The sequence below is a fragment of the Chenopodium album genome, chromosome 18 (genome assembly GCF_948465745.1).
Source record: "Chenopodium album chromosome 18, dcCheAlbu1.1, whole genome shotgun sequence".
NCBI classification, from domain to species: Eukaryota; Viridiplantae; Streptophyta; class Magnoliopsida; order Caryophyllales; family Amaranthaceae; genus Chenopodium; species Chenopodium album.
The window spans coordinates 22,412,211-22,430,348 of NC_137851.1; the positions used below are offsets into that span (position 1 = coordinate 22,412,211).

An 18,138-nucleotide genomic window follows, 5' to 3' on the forward strand; every position below is an offset into this window, starting at 1 on the left:
ATTTGGAGGTATTGATTTTAATATTTGTTTTTATAAAAGTATTTTGAATGATTGAGTTTAAATCGTGTTTTGAATGGTTTGAATTACTTATCATGTTTAAATAAAGGAATTTAATTGAAAAGTTTGTTGAATTAAATCAAAGGGTTTTCAAAGGAAGAGATTGATTTTGAAAAGTTATTAATATGAGATTTTATTCTCAATTATTTATTAAAAGGTAGATTTTGAGAGCTTGATTTAATTGGATAAAAAGGATTTTTAATTTTACCTATTATGAAGGTTTATTTTATTTACGGAGGAATATTGAATTATTATTGAATTAAAGCTTTACAAGCATGTTAGTAATCCCACTATGCGGATTTGGTTTGATAAGGCCTTGGACTTTGTATGACCGGGGTCTTTCCTCAAGAATAGCCTTGTAATATAAGGAGAATAGCTTGGGGGGTGTGCACACTTGGGTGAGGAATCGGTTTAAAAAGAGGAATTAGATTTAAAAGGAATTGGATTTTTAAAGGAATTGGTTTTATTAATTATTTTGATTATTGAATCATTGGAATTGATTTTGGAATAATGAGTTTTGAATTATTGGATTAATTATTGGAATTGGTTTTGAAAGCATGTTTGCAAATAAATTAAGTTTACATTATCTTGCACTTATCGTACTTAGCATATTTTACTAATCCGTATTTCCTATTTGTTTTGGTTTGCCCTGTTTACTGTAATGGTAAGCAGTGTTGACTATTTTCAGGTGGAGTCATGAATGAGCATATGGGAGTCCCGGGATTTTCTTCACCAAGTATAGGAATGTTGGTCTCGTCTTTATTTTGAGTACTCATAACAATGTTACTATTTTTATAAGTATTAATAAAAGAAAGTTGAGTTTCCGCTGCAAGTTTTGTTATTGAGTTAATTATAATGAGTAGCCTTGCGTAATCACGCGGCGATAACACTCCTAAGTCTATCCCTACGGTATAATTATAGGAATTATACTAGTATTTCCGTATAGGGAGATTTGGCGGTGTTACAGTTTTGCACCAAGAAATCCCATCATCACCGCACTATATTTTTAAGGAAACCGTTCCTAGTTTTGATCTCAAAACATTTGTTAATTTAGACGAGATACCAACTTTTGCCTTACCCACTGATTCATGGGAAGTCACACTAGGGGCTAATAAAGTGGAGTTGCACGTGATGGAAATTCAAAACCCAGTGTCATCTATTTGGTTCACGGTGAACTTCGATGTCACTCAATTTAGTAGCACTCGATACTTCGACGTTGCAATAGGGTCCAACAGTGACAATCCATTTTTAAATAGGTTAAAATTCCCTGTAGGCAACATCGTTGTAATTTGAAATGCACGTAGTGTACATAGGGTGTCTTTTGGTGAATATTTTGAAAAAATTCACAATAAATACTCGTCGATGCTTTTTGTCATCACTGAGTCTAGAAAAAACAGGCCTTTGCTTAACTACGTTCAAAGTCAAATATCGAGTCTATATGGAGTTAAAGCAATTGGATCAAGAACCGGCCTTGGCGGAGTTTTGCTAGTTTGGGACAAGAAGGTGGAACCCTATTTTCGGAAGCGCCAAGACACCTTATATGGACACCTACTTTCCATGACAATCATTGTAAGTTTTGATTAGATAATTCGTTCATTTTAATATTATTTCAAATAAGATGAGATTTTTAAATAAATGACAAAATAGTTTAAGTTGGAATTTATTGTTTATGTTTAAATAATGAGTTATCAAGGGATTTACATATTCTAAACAATAACTAATAATGATAATGATATATGATCATCTTTATCCTTTATAGTGCCAATAATAGGCGTATATTGTATTTTTATCCTTCAGCTGCAATTAAGTGGTCAATAAAAGTAAATGTCAATGCTATTTTTATTGTTTTTGTTGGTTTTCCGTATTTGAGTCAATCTATTATGAAAGGTAAAAAGGGTTAAGATACTTTTGGCTGATTGTACTCTAAATCTAAATTTGTTTCTTCAAAGGAATCAATATATCAATTAAATATGGTTATACTTTAACAGTATTTCACATTAGATATTTGGTGTTATTTATAAAAATTTAATAAGTATGCACTGATATTGGCATTACTATTTTTTTTGACATGGTTTTGGATATTTAAGTAAATAAGGTAGAGTAGGTTATTGGTCAAAGATAGTACGGTTAGTGTCATGATAGTTTTTTGTATTTTTTAGATGTTTTCACTTGAATGTGTTATCTTTTTACTTGATTAAAGTAAATAAATTGGACTATTGGAGTATACTTGTTTGTTTTGACTGTTCGTATCTTTTTTTTTTCTTTTTTTTTACATTTTGACAAGACTATTCTTATTATCGTGTACTTGCACAATTAATTAGCAATACATTAAATGTTATTATCAAACAATTATCAATAAAGGATATTATCGTCATATAATTACAACTGAAAGGATATTATCGTCTTAGTAACCTCTAATTACCATTTCTCTATCACTAAAGCCAAAGGTAACCATGGACGACTGTGTGGAAATTGCTGCCGAGAGTATCTACGTTCCAGAAGATGATAGGGTCGACGAAGAAGAATCCGAATCAATTTGGTTTTTCAACTCTTCTTTATATGAAGACAAAGACGACAATGCCGGGGATGACTGGATGGATTAACTAGCAGTAGCCGAGTCAATTAAATAACACGATTGTAACTTCATGTAGTATCCAATTTAGATTTGGATTTATTTCAAGCAAAACATTTTGCATTGTACACAAAATACATGGCCCTAGCATTAGCACTAGTAATTTTTATTGTACTCTTGTTTAAGCTGAGTACACAATGTTATGAATTTTGTAATTAGTAATTTACTAAGCTAACTAAATGGTATTTTTTCTAGAGTAGCTATCATAAAACTTTGTGACGTTATAAATTTAGTCATTATTTTATTTATTATTTAATTAATATAAAAAAATATACGCGTCTGAATTCCTAAAAAGAATACTGCATTCCAATAAATACACATGTGAATTCTTAACACTTGTAAGTGAATCTCATGGACCATGGTTTTGTGTTTCAATCCAAATTTAGACACAGTACAACTTAGGTAGCATGCTTTAATGATTCGAAAAGGGAGGTTAGGTAGCTATGTTGCAAGTTACCTCCACTGGCAATTGATCTTTAGCATGCTTTATCATTAATGAGTAGGATACACTTTGATTTCATTTTCTGAAAGTTGTACTACAAAAGCACATTTGCAGCAAACTTCCTTTGGACATTACCTTCAAGCTAACTTTTGTCCATTGTACAATGCAAGGCCTATCTTCAAGCAATACAAAACCATATGTATTTGCACAAAAAGGGAAAATAACTTTCCTTTTAGCATAAATTGAAGGATTTCCATTTTAATGTAAGTGGTCGGCCCAATGTTTTACGTTTATGACATTGACATTGAAGACTATTCCAACCCCATTTTGCATAGAAGTCGTTATCCAAGCCAGAAAAGCAAAAGAATAAGATAAATGGAATTCTCAAAATGATTTTTTTCTTTTGTGTTTTTTTTTAATAAAAGAATAATAAGTTCAGAATTGGAATAAACGATTATCCATTCAATAAATGAATATACTTCAAGTAATAATACTTTTGCTGTAGCCTTAGCCTTATAAAAGAAATGAACAAACTAGTAAGTTAAAAAAAATAAAGTAACTTTAAGTAATAATAAAAGAATAAATGATTAAGCTAAAAGAATGAATAAACGAACTTCAAGTTATCTTATTTTTTTGACACCAATGTTACCTCATTCAGATAATGAAAAGTTATCTTATTAGGTTAATGAAGAAATGAATAAACGAATGAAAGACTAAGTTTTTGTATAATAAATCATGTTTTTTTTAAAAATAAATTCTAAAATGAACTACTTAGCCTTAGCCTAATACTAGAAGTGTTTTTATGTTTAAAAAGCATCAAATGGTAGTAATTTGAAAAAAAATGAATAAACGCACATGAAGTTACAATAGTTACTTGAAAAAATGAACAAATGAATTAAAAAAGTAAGTTACAAAAATGAATAAATGTGATTTTAACGTGAACTTCAAATTTCATAGTTGATGGTTTAAATTGGACATCATCAAAGTTTTTACTAACGGGGATAAAGGTTAACGATACACATAAATGTAGAATATTATCGTATGAGTTTGTGTCACATACGATAATTAAAAGTATTTAGGGGTGTAAGGGTTAGGGTTTACGGTTTTGTTTATGGTCTAGGGTTGGTTTATGGTGTAGGGTTTAGGCCCTGTTCTCATCAAATTATTTTTAGTTCAGTTCAATTCAGCTCCTAATTTCCTTCTCTCATAATATATTTAGTTCAGTTCAATTCAGCTCTAATAAGTTTAGTTCCATTCAATTCAGTTCAGTTCAGTCAATGAGAACAGGCCCTGGTATAGGGTTTAAGGTTTAGGAGGGTTTATGGTTTAGGGTTTATGGTATAGGGTTTAGGGTTTAGGAGGGTTTAGGGTTTAGGGTTTAGGAGGGTTTATGGTTTAGGTTTTAGGGTTGCTCATTATTCGAATAAAAACAAAATCCAATCTAACCCAAAAGTAATTATCAAATCGGATTGAGTCCAAAATTTAATTCGGCTGGAATAGGATTCAATTTTTTAAGTAAATTCGGATTTTCGGATCCCACATTAACGACTTAACCGAAATATGAAACAATGTAATATTACATTGATAATTAACAAATAATTATTCATTGAAGTTCCTAATTTCCTTCTCTCATAAAATAAAAAATTTTGTTTAGTTAAGTTAAAGTTCAACTCTCAGTTCCCTCCAATCAGTTCAGATCAGTTTAGTTCTTAGGTATCACTATAATATAAAGTATGTAACACTATGTTATATAATCATGTAATTGGAATAACACTTTCGAATTCGGGTTCGGGTTAGGGTTGTTGGCTAACCTTGTGAATTTTGTGAATAAAGCATGGTCGCTTCATTAATAATAAGTGGTGATGTTTATAATTGTTCTTTAGATTGTTGTCCGGTCGAGTTAAATCCATTATCAATTACTATGAGGTCGGTAATTTATTATCGAGTAAAATAGGTGGAATAACCTTAAGCAAATTAACCTTCTTAGACCTTACCTTCTTAGACCTTGAAACGATTAAAAACAAATAGACCTATGACATAACATTATTAAATAATCAATTATGAATATGTGTACATTATTTTAATATTTTCCACACATATCACATATATAATTTAACTATTCACATATGCAAAGGCAACACTCCTACAAAAATTCTCCTTTATAAAAGGATTCTCCTTTATAAAAGGAGTAACTAACTCTTATTACAGATCACACATACATCTAACCCCATACAAAAACCAAAAGAGAAAACTGTCAATGTCTTCCTCAAGCTAAGAAATGAGTTCTCACGTCCCTAACCCTGTTGGCATGGTGTCTTCCCCAAGTGGCCGCTGGTACAGAAAAAAGAGGACCAGAGTCGGCCGTCACAGTCTTCTTGCGACCTTTGCTGTTGGGAAGTCTGTCGCACGTCGTCAAGCTGCGAAACTCAACTCACTTGCTGTGTTTGAGCATCTGTTGACTGGGCCTGTAGTTATCGACGATGTTGTCGTCGACCTAACTGATGAGCCCGAGGTTACTGGTGTCACATATCCTGCACCGTCTGGTGGTTCTACAAGCGTCATCTTTCTTAGTGGTGATGATACTGAGGTCGAGGTCGACTCCATAGGCAATGATGCTACCCCTTTTGAAGCATCAACGACTGTCCCTGTCATTTTGTTCCCAAAGTTAACATTCCAGGTTTGAAGCCTCACAGAGAGTGACCCTGGGTTTGAGTACAGCCTTAGCATTAATGAAAAGTTCGACAAGATTTACTACAACTACGCTGCGAGAGTAGACCGCTTCCTGGATGAAATCTTAATTAAGAAGGCTATAGGGCGTACTGCAGGGGTCGTGTATGATACTGAGACACCGGAACGCGCTGGGATTCAGACTTGGTCCGTCCTCTATTTGGTTGGGCAGGTAACGTTTTGTTTTTTTGCACTTTAAATAATTAATTTACAGTCTTTTATTTTGTTAATTTAATCTCCATATTAGTAATAATCAGGGTCTTCTTAAGCTATTTAGGGGCTCTCTATTATTAATTATAGGCCCTCCAAATGAAAATACTCACAAATTTAAATGAAATTGTGTTACCTTGGTGAACATATTATTGTTATTTTTTCTTCATTTATATGCTAAAACATATATATTTATACTCATAACATATTATTTTTTGCAAGGTTAACTAAATTATTAACATGTACTTTGTAAAACTTATACTCATATAGTCAAATTATTCCGTATTAAGTTTATATTGATGTACGCAATACTCATATTATTCCGTATTAAGATTATGAATTGATAGAATTTAGTTTTCTTTCAACATACAAAAGCAAAAAACAAAAAAAAAAAAAAAAAAAAAAAAACAAAAAAAAAAAACTTAAAAAAATTACAAAAGTGCAGCTACGAAGGCTTGTTCCGCTGACCTTTAGGTTATCATTAGATAGTTCATCTAAGCATGAAACTTGAACCAATTTGTCAGATTTTATTTTGTTACCTTCAAAAACATCAAAATTATATATAAAATCTCTATTTGCACAGGGCCTTAGACGGGGCTGTTAGTAATTTAATGTGTTATTATTGACTGTCGTTTGTTTTATTTATTTAATCTTTTATGTCATTTGTTTTTTTTATTTAATCTGCATATTATTGGATAAATGCTAGAACTCTAAGGATAACTTGGATGTCCGCACCAAGCTTATGTATCTCCTTGAGCTTTACACCCGCCCGCGTGTGAAGAGAGTGATCGTCCCTATCTTCGCATATCTGATGGTGCTGTTCAAGATCTGGAGTGATGAAGTAGAGGTGAATCAGGAGATCATACAAATGTTTCATGAGGATCGAACTGTCCTCCCGTGTCAGACTCTCCGTGATGTTGGTATTCGGAATGGGCACGAGGTGTTTTGCTTAACTAACAAATGGTTTAGTCTTCGTTGAGGGGGATGCTTTTGTCCTTGTCATGGAGTTCTTATGTTATTTGTTAAGTTCACAAGTGAATTTGATAGTAGTTGTAGGTGTTGCTAGTCTTTTGTGTCAAAGTCCCTTGGGCAAACAATATTAACCAGTTTTTGTGTTATATTCAGTTTGGTTTAGTTAATTTGGGATAATGAACCATAAGGATAGCATTTCTTACACAAATTACTTAATTTGGGATCAGTCTCAAATTTTACATTTCTGTATTGTATTTGTGTAAGAAATGTAATTTGGATCAGTCTGTTAATTTTAGAAGGGATAATGAATCATAAGGATAGCATGTTAAATCCAATGGGCTATTAACACTCACATAAACATGTCCAAACAAATGGGCAACCTTCTTGGACCTTAAATATTTTTGATAAGTCGGTTAATTTCTGATGGGCTAATCGCATGTTCAGTCAAATGTGGGCTGTGGAAATAAGTTTATTCTTTCCAATCCACAACAGACAATGTCAATGGATAATTCTACTGGCCTGATTTCATTTTAACAGTCCATGCTTTTCAAAATGTAAGGCATAACACTTAAAGATGCTCAACAATCTCTAAATTTTTAGCAATAATGAATACAGATAAATGTTTCCCTAGAATTATACAACACTTAAAAATGCTCAACAATCTCTAAATTATTAGCAAATAATGAATACAGATCAATGTTTTTCCACAATTATACAACAATTAATTATTAAAATGAAAAACTCATTGCTAATACAAATGGTAATGATAAAACTAAATGCAAATTTCTTTTGACTTAAAGGTCCTCCTCCTCCTTTCCCTAGCCTTTGACTTGGATATAGCAGGCCCTGCTACCATCTTTGCAACAAAACAAAACCAATATTTTAGCCAACGCATCAGCACAATAATCACAACAATAGCAACTAGTTGCATCTACACCACTTACATGGAACTCATCCTTGGGTGCTACACTGTCCCGTGCCTCTCTTGAGTGCTGTTTGCCATAGGCAACGTCCAATACCTATAACATTATTGTCAAAGTCTCATATCAGACCCCGGTCTGGAAGGAAAACATATAACCAAAGACATTAGCCTTACCCCTAACCTTCCATAGTCCCCTATCTCTAATTTGTCCAACTTCGATGCATTTCGAATCTGCTGCATATTCCATACCTTGAGTGTAGGGAAAGCTTCCCACTAAACAGGATCCCTAGCTAAATGGTCTAAGTAAAAAATCTGCATAAAATTTTTAGTATAAAAGTTGTGTCCCAAACATATGTATCAAATTAAAATGAAAATACATAAAGTAAATTATAATGACTTACAACGGCAAATATAGCACTCCCGCCACATCCACTAGCAAACCCATGAGCATAAAAACGCCGGGCAAAACTAGAAACACTCCCCATGAATTTAGACAACACTAAAGCACACCAGTCATACTCAACTGCCTCCATAGCACAGCTGATGGCAGGTAATAAATCAGCCGCAAGACGGGGTGACTGTGTAGGGCACAACACCATCTCTAAAGCAACTATCAAGAAAAGCGGCTTGAATTCTTCTTCCTCTTCTGGATCAAATTGCCCCTCTAATCGATCCATCATTTCCGAACTCAATGGTATCCCAACCGACGTGTAAACACGACCACATTGTCCAGTGGACTCCCAAGACTTCCCATACAACAATATATTTCTCTGAACCTTTTCACGATCCAAAAGAGTCATTGTTTTTGTCGAAGAAACAGTCTTTGAACCCATTGGTATCCCTAAAACCCATCAAACTTGTTTCTTAGAAAACCTAAACTCAACACCATCTGCGGTTATGAACATTTTACTTATATCTATACGAGTCATCACCCAATACGCCAACTGCCTGGGTAATTGCATGTCATGTGACAGATGTAATTGATGAGCGCCGTTTATGGCGCTCAAAAGAATAAGATTTAGGTTCATTTTCTTTATTTTCTTTCATCATTTTCATATAATTCTCTTAGTTTTATTTGATTTTCCATTTTTAAAATTCACTTTGGTTCTCGATTAGTTTTTACGAGTTTTTCATATTTTTAGTTGATAATTCATAGTTTTAGTTTTAGTTTTATTTTGTTATGCTTTCTCTCTTTGTTTTATTTGTGTTTTGTAGGTGAATAATCAAGTCAATTTGATCATTTTGGGATGCTCGGGAGCGCGGAGTTTGATCAAGCAAGCGAAGGAGCCAAGGCCTCGTGCACCACGCAAGGGTGCGCGCGCACGGGACAGGGGTGCGCGCCTGCGGCTGGTCTGTGCGTGCGCACGGCCCTGTGCGGCCCCCTTCGCTCGATTTTCCTATTTATAGCTTTTAACTTTCTTTTTTATGACGACTTCACTTTTGTACTTGAGAAATAATTTTCCAGAAATAGTAGAGAGAGAAAGTAGAGAGAGAAGCTCCAGATTTAATTTGATCTTAGATTTCAATTTGATCTTGAAATTCCTTCTTCAATTCAATGAAAGTTTGTTAGATTTCTTTCCTTTGATTTACTTTAAATGCAATTCTTTCTAGTTTCTTGAATTTTGATTGAGATGACATTCCTTGCTCTAGAATTTGTTGATTGATTGATTTTCTTTTGATTAAGCTTTAAATGAATATGAATTTGATTGAATTTGTTTTGTTCCTTAATTTCACCATGGTTAGTGAGTAGATTAGTTGCTAGGGATACGGGGAAGCATGCTTGATTGATGATTTTTGCTAGTTGATGATGCTAAATTGATTTGAATGTTGCAATTAAATTAGTTGACATAGTTGTGCATGTGATTAATTAAACTAGGAGTGATTAACCTATAAGATTAATTTTGATTGCATTGCAAATTTCAATGACATGAACCCTTGATTTGAGAATTGCTTTAATTGATTGAATTTGATTGTGATTTTCCTTGTTAGCCATTCATAGTGAACCTTAGCTTGGCTTATAGAAGATAGCTTTTGGATTCCTTTGATTGCAACTATTGTTTGTCCCTTGTGATGTTGAATCGGTTGAGTGATCTATAAATTAGCATAATCATTGAGCGTGCATGTGGAACCAATATCCCTAGTGTTTAGCATATTGAATTCTTCGATTTGTCTAGCTTTTTTACATCTTAGTTACCAACCACAACCATTTATATACTTCAAATTAGCTTGACATAGGCTATAGCATCGTTCCTACTCATTCCTTTGGGTGCGACCCTTGACTTACCATATACTTTTATTAGGGTTGGTCGAGTGTTTACAAATTAAATTTGGCTCTAAGAGAGGTAGATAACGACCTACATTTTCCTCTTGTCAAAATTGGCGCCGTTGCCGGGGAATGATATTGGTTCTTTGTTATAGTTGTTGAGTCTAATTCACCTTTAATTGAAAATACAAAAAGATTTTCTTTTAGGCTACATTTGTAGCCGTGCTACTAACCATTTCTTTTGAGATTTTATGCATAGAGCACGTGGTCATTCTCTAGTGCCATTTGATCCGGAAAATTGAGAGAACTATTGAAAGGTTGAGGGTTGCTAGACGATCTTTGAGCCCTAGCATTTCAAGTGAAGAAGAACCACAACAACAAGAACAAGCAAGAATGGGAGAAAAACCGAGAGTGGCATTGAAAGAATTAGGGATTCCCGGTGCATATAGATTTGAGAGTGGGATTGCTCCACCTACAACGCCGGCAGATATTTTGAAATAAGACCGGCAATGATCACTTTGATAGAGAGGCGACAATTTAGTGGGGCCAAGCATGAAAGCCTACTAAACCATCTCAAAGAGTTCGAAAAATATTGCAATACTATCAAGGTGAACGGAATTTCCCAAGAATTCATCCGCCTCAAGCTCTTTCCCTTTTCTCTCATAGGGCGTGCTTTGGAATGGCTAGACAAGGAGGTTAAGTCGAATTCTCTAAGGACATGGAACGAGGTTACCAAGGAATTTCTATCTCGTTTCTATCCTCAAAAGAAAACGGCGGAGGCTAGAGCTTTGATTCAAGGTTTCAAGCAAAAGCCAAGTGAGAGCCTCTGTGAAGTATGGGAGAGATACAAAGAGTATCAAAGAGAATGTCCTCATCACGGAATTCCAACCTATTAAATCATTCAAATCTTCTATGGAGGCCTTAGCCCTCAAGGAAAATCATGTTTAGATGGAGGAGCCGGAGGTCCTATCATGAACAAAACGGAAGAGGAAGTGGTGGACATAATTAAAGACGTAGTGAGGTATTATAGAGATTGGCAAGATGAAGAAAGATTGTCAACTAGCAAGAGTAGCTCTTCGGTGTACTCGGTTGATCATCTAAATGCAATCAACAATCTATCCTCACAAATGACAAACTTTGGGAAGGAGATGTCCTCTATCAAGGCAAAATTGGAAAGTGCTACCTACCAAGTTTCAAGTCTTCCCTCCCAATCTAAAGGAAGAGGTATGTCTTCTAATTCTCAACCCCCTCCTTCTTCTAATAACATGCCTAGTGGATGCTTGTTTTGTGATGATTGTGGGTCGTATGATCATGATGTTTCTAGTTGCCCTCATGCATGTATGGATGTTAGTGATGATCAAGATGGAAATGTGAATGAGCATGTGAACTACGTGTTAAATAATCATGATTCTAGGTTTGAGAATCAAAGAGGTCAATGGAATAAGAATTACAACAATCATGGCAATTTTGACAACTATAACCAAGGTGGTGGTTATAGGAACTAAGGGAACCAAGGTTCTCGAGGTCACTATAACAATCAAGGTTATAGTAGCCAAAATCAAAACCAAAATTATGGTAATAAAAACCAAGGTTATGGGAATCATAATCAAGGTAGTGGTAACCATAATCAAGGTTATGGTCAAAATCAAAATAGGGGTAATTGGAACAATCAAGGTAGAGGGAACTTTCAAAACAATGCTCAAAGAGGCCCTCCACCCGGATTTTCTCCAAAGGCCCAAAATGATAATTCCTATGTTCAATCCTCTTCTTCTTCATATAGCACAAATTTGGAAGAAATCATTGAAAATCGAATAAAGTTGTTGAACACTTACATGACCGTAAGTAAAAAGAAATTTAATGAAATGATGACTCATTATAAGATGCTTGAAAACCAAAATTCTCAACTTCTTAATGCTTTGAAAGACAATTCTAGTCTTTCTTCTTTACCTTCCCAAGGCCTAGATCCCAAGAGACCGATTAATGCTATTGTCACAAGGAGTGGTAAGATTCTTGAGGAGAGTTTGCCTAGGAAGAGTGAGACCAAAGAGGGCACATAAGGGGTTTTGGTTGAAGATGAGAGAGATGGTGCATCTTTGAGTGTGGTTGAGATTCAGAAGCCTAGTGAGGTGAGAGTGGAGAAAGAGATTATGAAATCCAAGCTTCCTTATCCATAAAAATTCATGAGACACAAGTTAGATGAACAATTTGGAAGATTCATTGACATGCTTAAGCAACTTCACCTTTCTCTACCATTAACCGAAGTTGTCACCCAAATGCCCAACTACGCAAAATTCCTCAAAGACATTTTGAATGGTAGGAGGACTTGTGATGGTGTAGAGACGGTGAACTTGACCGAGAATTGTAGTGCTATCATAATGAACAAGATGCCACCTAAGCTAAAAGACCCCGAAAACTTTTCCATCCCTTGTGCCATTTATAAAAATGCAAATTGAGAATGCCTTGTGTGACCTAAGAGCTAGTGTTAGCCTCATGCATACTCGGTGTACCAAAGACTTGAGTTAGGGGAACTTTTACCTACTAACATCACTTTGTAATTGGCCGATAGGTCAATTAAGTTTCCTAAGGGTAAGGTAGAGCATGTTCCTTTGAAGGTTGGGAAATTTGTTATTCCGGTAGATTTTGTTGTGCTTGAGGTAGACGAAGATACTAATATTCCTATCATTCTAGGAAGACCATTCCTTGCTACTTCGGGTGCTTTGATAGATGTGAAAAATGCTAAAATTTCACTCAAAGTAGGGGATGAGGTGATAGAATTTGACTTGAATGATAGCATGAAGTATCCAAGTTCTTCTTTAGAAAATTGTATGTTGATTGATTCTCTCGATCATGTTGTGTCTTCTACGCATGAGCAACTGCTCACTTCTAACGATGCTCTTGAGAATGTTTTGTTGAATAAGGAAAAGACAGGTACTCCTAGCAAGGAGATAGCTTTTGGATTCCTTTGATTGCAACTATTGTTTGTCCCTTGTGATGTTGAATCGATTGAGTGATTTATAAATTAGCATAATCATTGAGCTTGCATGTGGAACCAATATCCCTAGTGTTTAGCATATTGAATTCTTTGATTTTTCTAGCTTTTTGACATCTTAGTTACCAACCACAACCATTTATATTCTTCGAATTAGCTTGACATAGGCTATAACATCGTTCCTACTCATTCCTTTGGGTTCGACCCTTGACTTACCTTATACTTGTATTAGGGTTGGTCGAGTGTTTACAAATTAAGTTTGGCTCTAGGAGAGGTAGATAACGACCTACATTTTCCTCTTGTCAAAATTGGCGCCGTTGCTGGGGAGATGGCTTTGTATGAAGATGTGCTCAATGGAAGCTTGGAGGATGTTGAAGAGCAAATGTGTTTGAGCATTTCTAGCCAAGAGGCATTGCAAGTGGCAACATCGAAGGAAGGTAAAGGTGCTCTAATGGTTGAGCTCAAACCTCTTCCATCACACCTTAGGTTTGAATTTTTGGGACCCAACTCCACTTTTCCCGTGATTGTTAGCTCTTCTTTGAGTGCGCATCAAGCTCAAAAGTTGTGTGATTTTTTGAAGAAGCACCGAAGTGCTTTGGGTTATACCATTGATGACCTCAAAGGTATAAGCCCCGCTTTATGTACACATCACATAACTCTTGAGGAGGGTGCTTTACCTTCTATTGAGAGGCAACGAAAGCTACACCCCCAAATGGGAGAGGTAGTGAAGAAGGAGATCACCAAACTTTTGGATGCGGGAATCATATTCCCCATTTCTAGTTCTAGGTGGGTCTCTCCATTCACGTTGTCCCAAAGAAGGGAGGTATAACCGTTGTTGAGAATGAGAAAGGTGAGCTCATTCCGACGAGGAAAGTCACGGGATGGAGGATGTGTATAGACTATAGACGTCTAAACACATCTACAAAGAAAGATCCTTTCTCCCTTCCTTTTATTGATCAAATGCTTGAGAGACTAACAAGGCACAAGTTCTATTGTTTTCTTGATGGTTATTCGGGATTTTTCCAAATCCCTATCCACCCGGATGACCAAGAGAAAACAACCTTCACTTGTCCATATGGTACATTTGCTTATAGGAGAATGTCGTTCGGCCTTTGCAATGCTCCTGTGACATTTCAAAGATGCATGATGAGTATATTTGGAGATATGTTGGAAGAGGAGATGAAGGTTTTTATGGACGACTTCTCCGTAGGAGGTGTTTTATTTGAGGCATGCCTTGAAAACCTTGAAAAATGTCTTTCAAGGTGTTAGAAGGTGATCTTGGTCTTGAATTGGGAGAAATGTCACTTCATGGTGGAGGAAGGCATAGTCCTTGGCCACAAGATCTCTTACAAGGGGATAGAGATGGATAAAGCTAAAATTGAAGTCATGAAAAGCTTCCACCTCCGGTGAATGTAAAGGGAGTAAGATCTTTCTTAGGGCATGCCGGGTTTTATAGAAGATTCATCAAGGATTTCTCGCTCATTGCAAAGCCCCTCAATGATCTTCTTCAAAAAGATGTCGAGTTTGTGTTTGATGATAAGTGTTTCGAGGCATTCAATAAGTTGATGAAAGCTCTAATCTCTACTCCTATTGTTCAAGCTCCAAGATGGGATTTACCATTTGAGTTGATGTGTGATGCAAGTGATTCGACAATAGGAGGTGTCTTGGGTCAAAGAGTGGACAAAAAACTTCGTGTGATCTATTATATGTCCAAGACTCTAAATGGAGCTCAACGGAATTACACTACAACGGAGAAGGAATTCTTGGCTATAGTTCATGCTTTTGAGAAGTTCCGTTGTTATCTATTGGGTTCCAAAACCATTGTATTCACGGATCATGCGGCTCTCAAGTATCTTTTTTGCCAAGAAAGAGTCCAAGGCAAGGTTGATCTGGTGGGTTCTTGAGCTCCAAACCTTTGACATTAAGATTAGGGATAAAAGAGGAGCGGAAAATGTTGTGGCGGATCATCTTTCTCGTTTAGAAGATTCTCAAACTCATGATGATGGTTCTCCAATTGAGGATAGGATGCTTTATGATTTCTTGTATCCTATTGAAGCAAAGGAGCTCCCATGTTTTGCCGATTTAGTGAACTTTCTTGCATGTGGGGAGTTTCCTCCTTCCTTTTCTAAGAACCAAAGAAAGAAGCTCAAGAGAGAGGCAAGGCATTACGTGTGGGAAGATCCCATCTTATACAAGCGAGGTCGATGGCTTACTTAGACGTTGTGTGCCAAACGAAGAGGTGTCTAGTGTTTTGAAAATCTGCCATTTAGATCCAAGTGGGGGCCATATGGGTGTCTCTAAGACCGCCACTAAGGTCATTCAATGCGGTTTATGGTGGCCACATCTCTTTAAGGACTCATGGGGCTTTGTAAAGACATGTGACTGATGTCAAAGAGTTGGGAACTTCTCTAAGAGAAATGAAATGCCTCAACAACACATACTCGAGTTGGAGGTGTTTGATGTGTGGGGTATTGATTTTATAGGGCCATTTCCCTCATCTTTCGAAAATCAATATATTTTTGTGGCGGTCGATTATGTGTCTAAGTGGGTTGAGGCCATTGCCTCCCCAACTAATGACCACAAGGTGGTTATGAAGTTGTTTAAGAAGATAATCTTTCCAAGATTTGGGGTACCAAAGGCGGTAATAAGCGACAACGGTTCTCATTTTATTCACCATGCCTTTCAAAAGTTGTTAAGGAAGCATGGAGTCCATCAAAGATTCGGCCTCCCATATCATCCCCAATCGAGCGGTCAAGTGGAAGTCTTAAATCGTCAAATCAAGCTCATCCTTGAAAAGACGGTTGCGAGAAATCGAAAGGATTGGTCGGATAAGTTGGATGATGCTCTTTGGGCCTATCGAACGGCTTTCAAGACCCCCATAGGTACCACTCCATACCGCCTAGTCTATGGCAAGTCATGCCATCTCCCGGTTGAAATTGAACACCGTGCTTTGTGGGCAATCAAGAAGATAAATTTTGACTTGGCAAGTGCGGGGGAGAAAAGGTGGTTAGATCTTCATGAGCTAGAGGAGCTTCGGCTTGATGCCTATGATTGTGCTAGTGTGTACAATGCTCGTTCCAAGGAAACACATGACAAGCTTATTGAGAAGAAAGATTTTTGTGTTGGCGATAAGGTTCTTCTCTACAATTCAAAAATGAAGTTGTTTCCCGGAAAGCTCATGTCAACATGGAGCGGTCCCTATTTAGTCAAGAATGTTTTTCCAAGTGGTGTTGTAGAGGTCTCAATGATGGATTCTTCTTCTCCATTTAAGGTCAATGGCCATCGTCTCAAGAAGTATTTCGACAGTGCTTTTGTTGGCCTTGTTCACTCATTGCTTTTCCGACAACCACCTCAATTGGTGGAGGACGTCGAGCTATGACGTTAAACAAGCGCTACCCGGGAGGCAACCCGGTTTTCTAACCTTTTTCTATTAATTTTATGATTTTATATATTTTTCTTATCCTTGAGAATTTTTCTAATTTCTCTTTATTTATGTTTGTCTTCTTGATTTTAGGTACCATGAGATTGGATCGAAGAAAATTTCCAATAGTTTTGGTGTTACTTCAAGATTTCATGAGGTTTGGTTAAGCTTAGGTGAAGGAGTTCGTTGGGGTAATATGTTATCGTGTCTGCATTTTCATTAATTTTTATATCCCCGTTCGTGTAAATTTTGGATTATTTTTTGTGAAACTTTTGAGTACTTGATCATGACACTCGATAGGCCGATGAGAATGCAAACACGAAAGCATATTTAAGGGGATTTTCCCTAGCCTTTTCCTAAATTCTTACCGGATTTTTTAAACACAATTTAATCACCCTATGATACGCACGCACCCCCACCCGCGCGCACGCAACCACAGGGGTCAGCAAATTTTAGCATTTGAACGAAGAAAAATAGCCCTCCCCGAGCTACATGTGGTGCGCATGCACTAGGCCCTGCGCGCACGCACCTCAGCGGTCAGGGTTTCAAGGGAAAAACTCCCAACTCCCCCTAGCATGCTTCAACTGGTGCGCACGGTACCAAGCCCCTGCGCGCACGCACCAGCCGCAGCAGCCAGGTGCGCTTCGCCTCCCCACCTTTTTACCCCAAACGCACCACCCTTATTTCTCGATTCTCTCTCCCCGATTTCCCCTTACTCCCTCACTCATTATTCTATCTTCAAACCCTTCCAAACCTTTGCAAATTCACACAATTACTCATTTTTAATATTCATTTCTTCACAAATTACATCAAAGCATAATCAAATCCCTTCCAAAAAAAAAAAAATTCCAGAAATTTCGAACTTGAAATTCGAAAATTGGGCATACTTTCGAAATTTCGGTGTTTTGATTTAGTGCTTGAATCTTGTCTTTGGGTGTTCAATTTTTTCTTAAATCTTCTTTTTGGGCAATTTGCAAGTAATTCAAGGCTTCATTGAGGTATAATTTCTTATTTCTAGTCATCTTCTTCCTCATTGTTCAAGCTTGAAACCCTTGTTTTTGCTTTCATGGTAGAACTTCATTGTTGGTTCTTTTAGCTTGAAATTTGTGTTGAATGATGTTATTGGATGTTAACTTGAAGCTTTTTCATGATGAATTTGTATACCTTGCTTGATTCCTTGATTCACCATTATTGGTCATTTTCTCTCTCATGGGTATTCTTTATGATGGTATTATTGCTTTGATAATTCAATGTTTGAGATTATTTTGCTCAATTTGATTCATGATTTGGTCTCTTATGTTCAATTTTTCCTTTAAATCCATGCCTACTTGCTTCAAATTCTGACTCTATATTAATGGCATTGTTCATATGTAGCCATCTCTTGTTTCTATTTTGAAATAATTGCATTTGTGCTTGATTCTTGAGCAATTACTTATGCTTATTATTGAAATATGACAAATGTAAAGATTTGCTCATGAGTTGTTTTCATCCTTGTAGATGGCT

General features: G+C 36.2%; 1 non-coding gene across 1 annotated transcript; it reads right to left on the minus strand.

Moving 5' to 3' along the window:
* Window positions 1-11,002: 11,002 nt before the first annotated feature.
* Window positions 11,003-11,108, minus strand: LOC145593219 (small nucleolar RNA R71). The gene has a single exon (XR_014102592.1). It is a non-coding gene; the product is annotated as a small nucleolar RNA R71 (small nucleolar RNA).
* Between the last annotated feature and the right edge of the window lie 7,030 nt (window positions 11,109-18,138).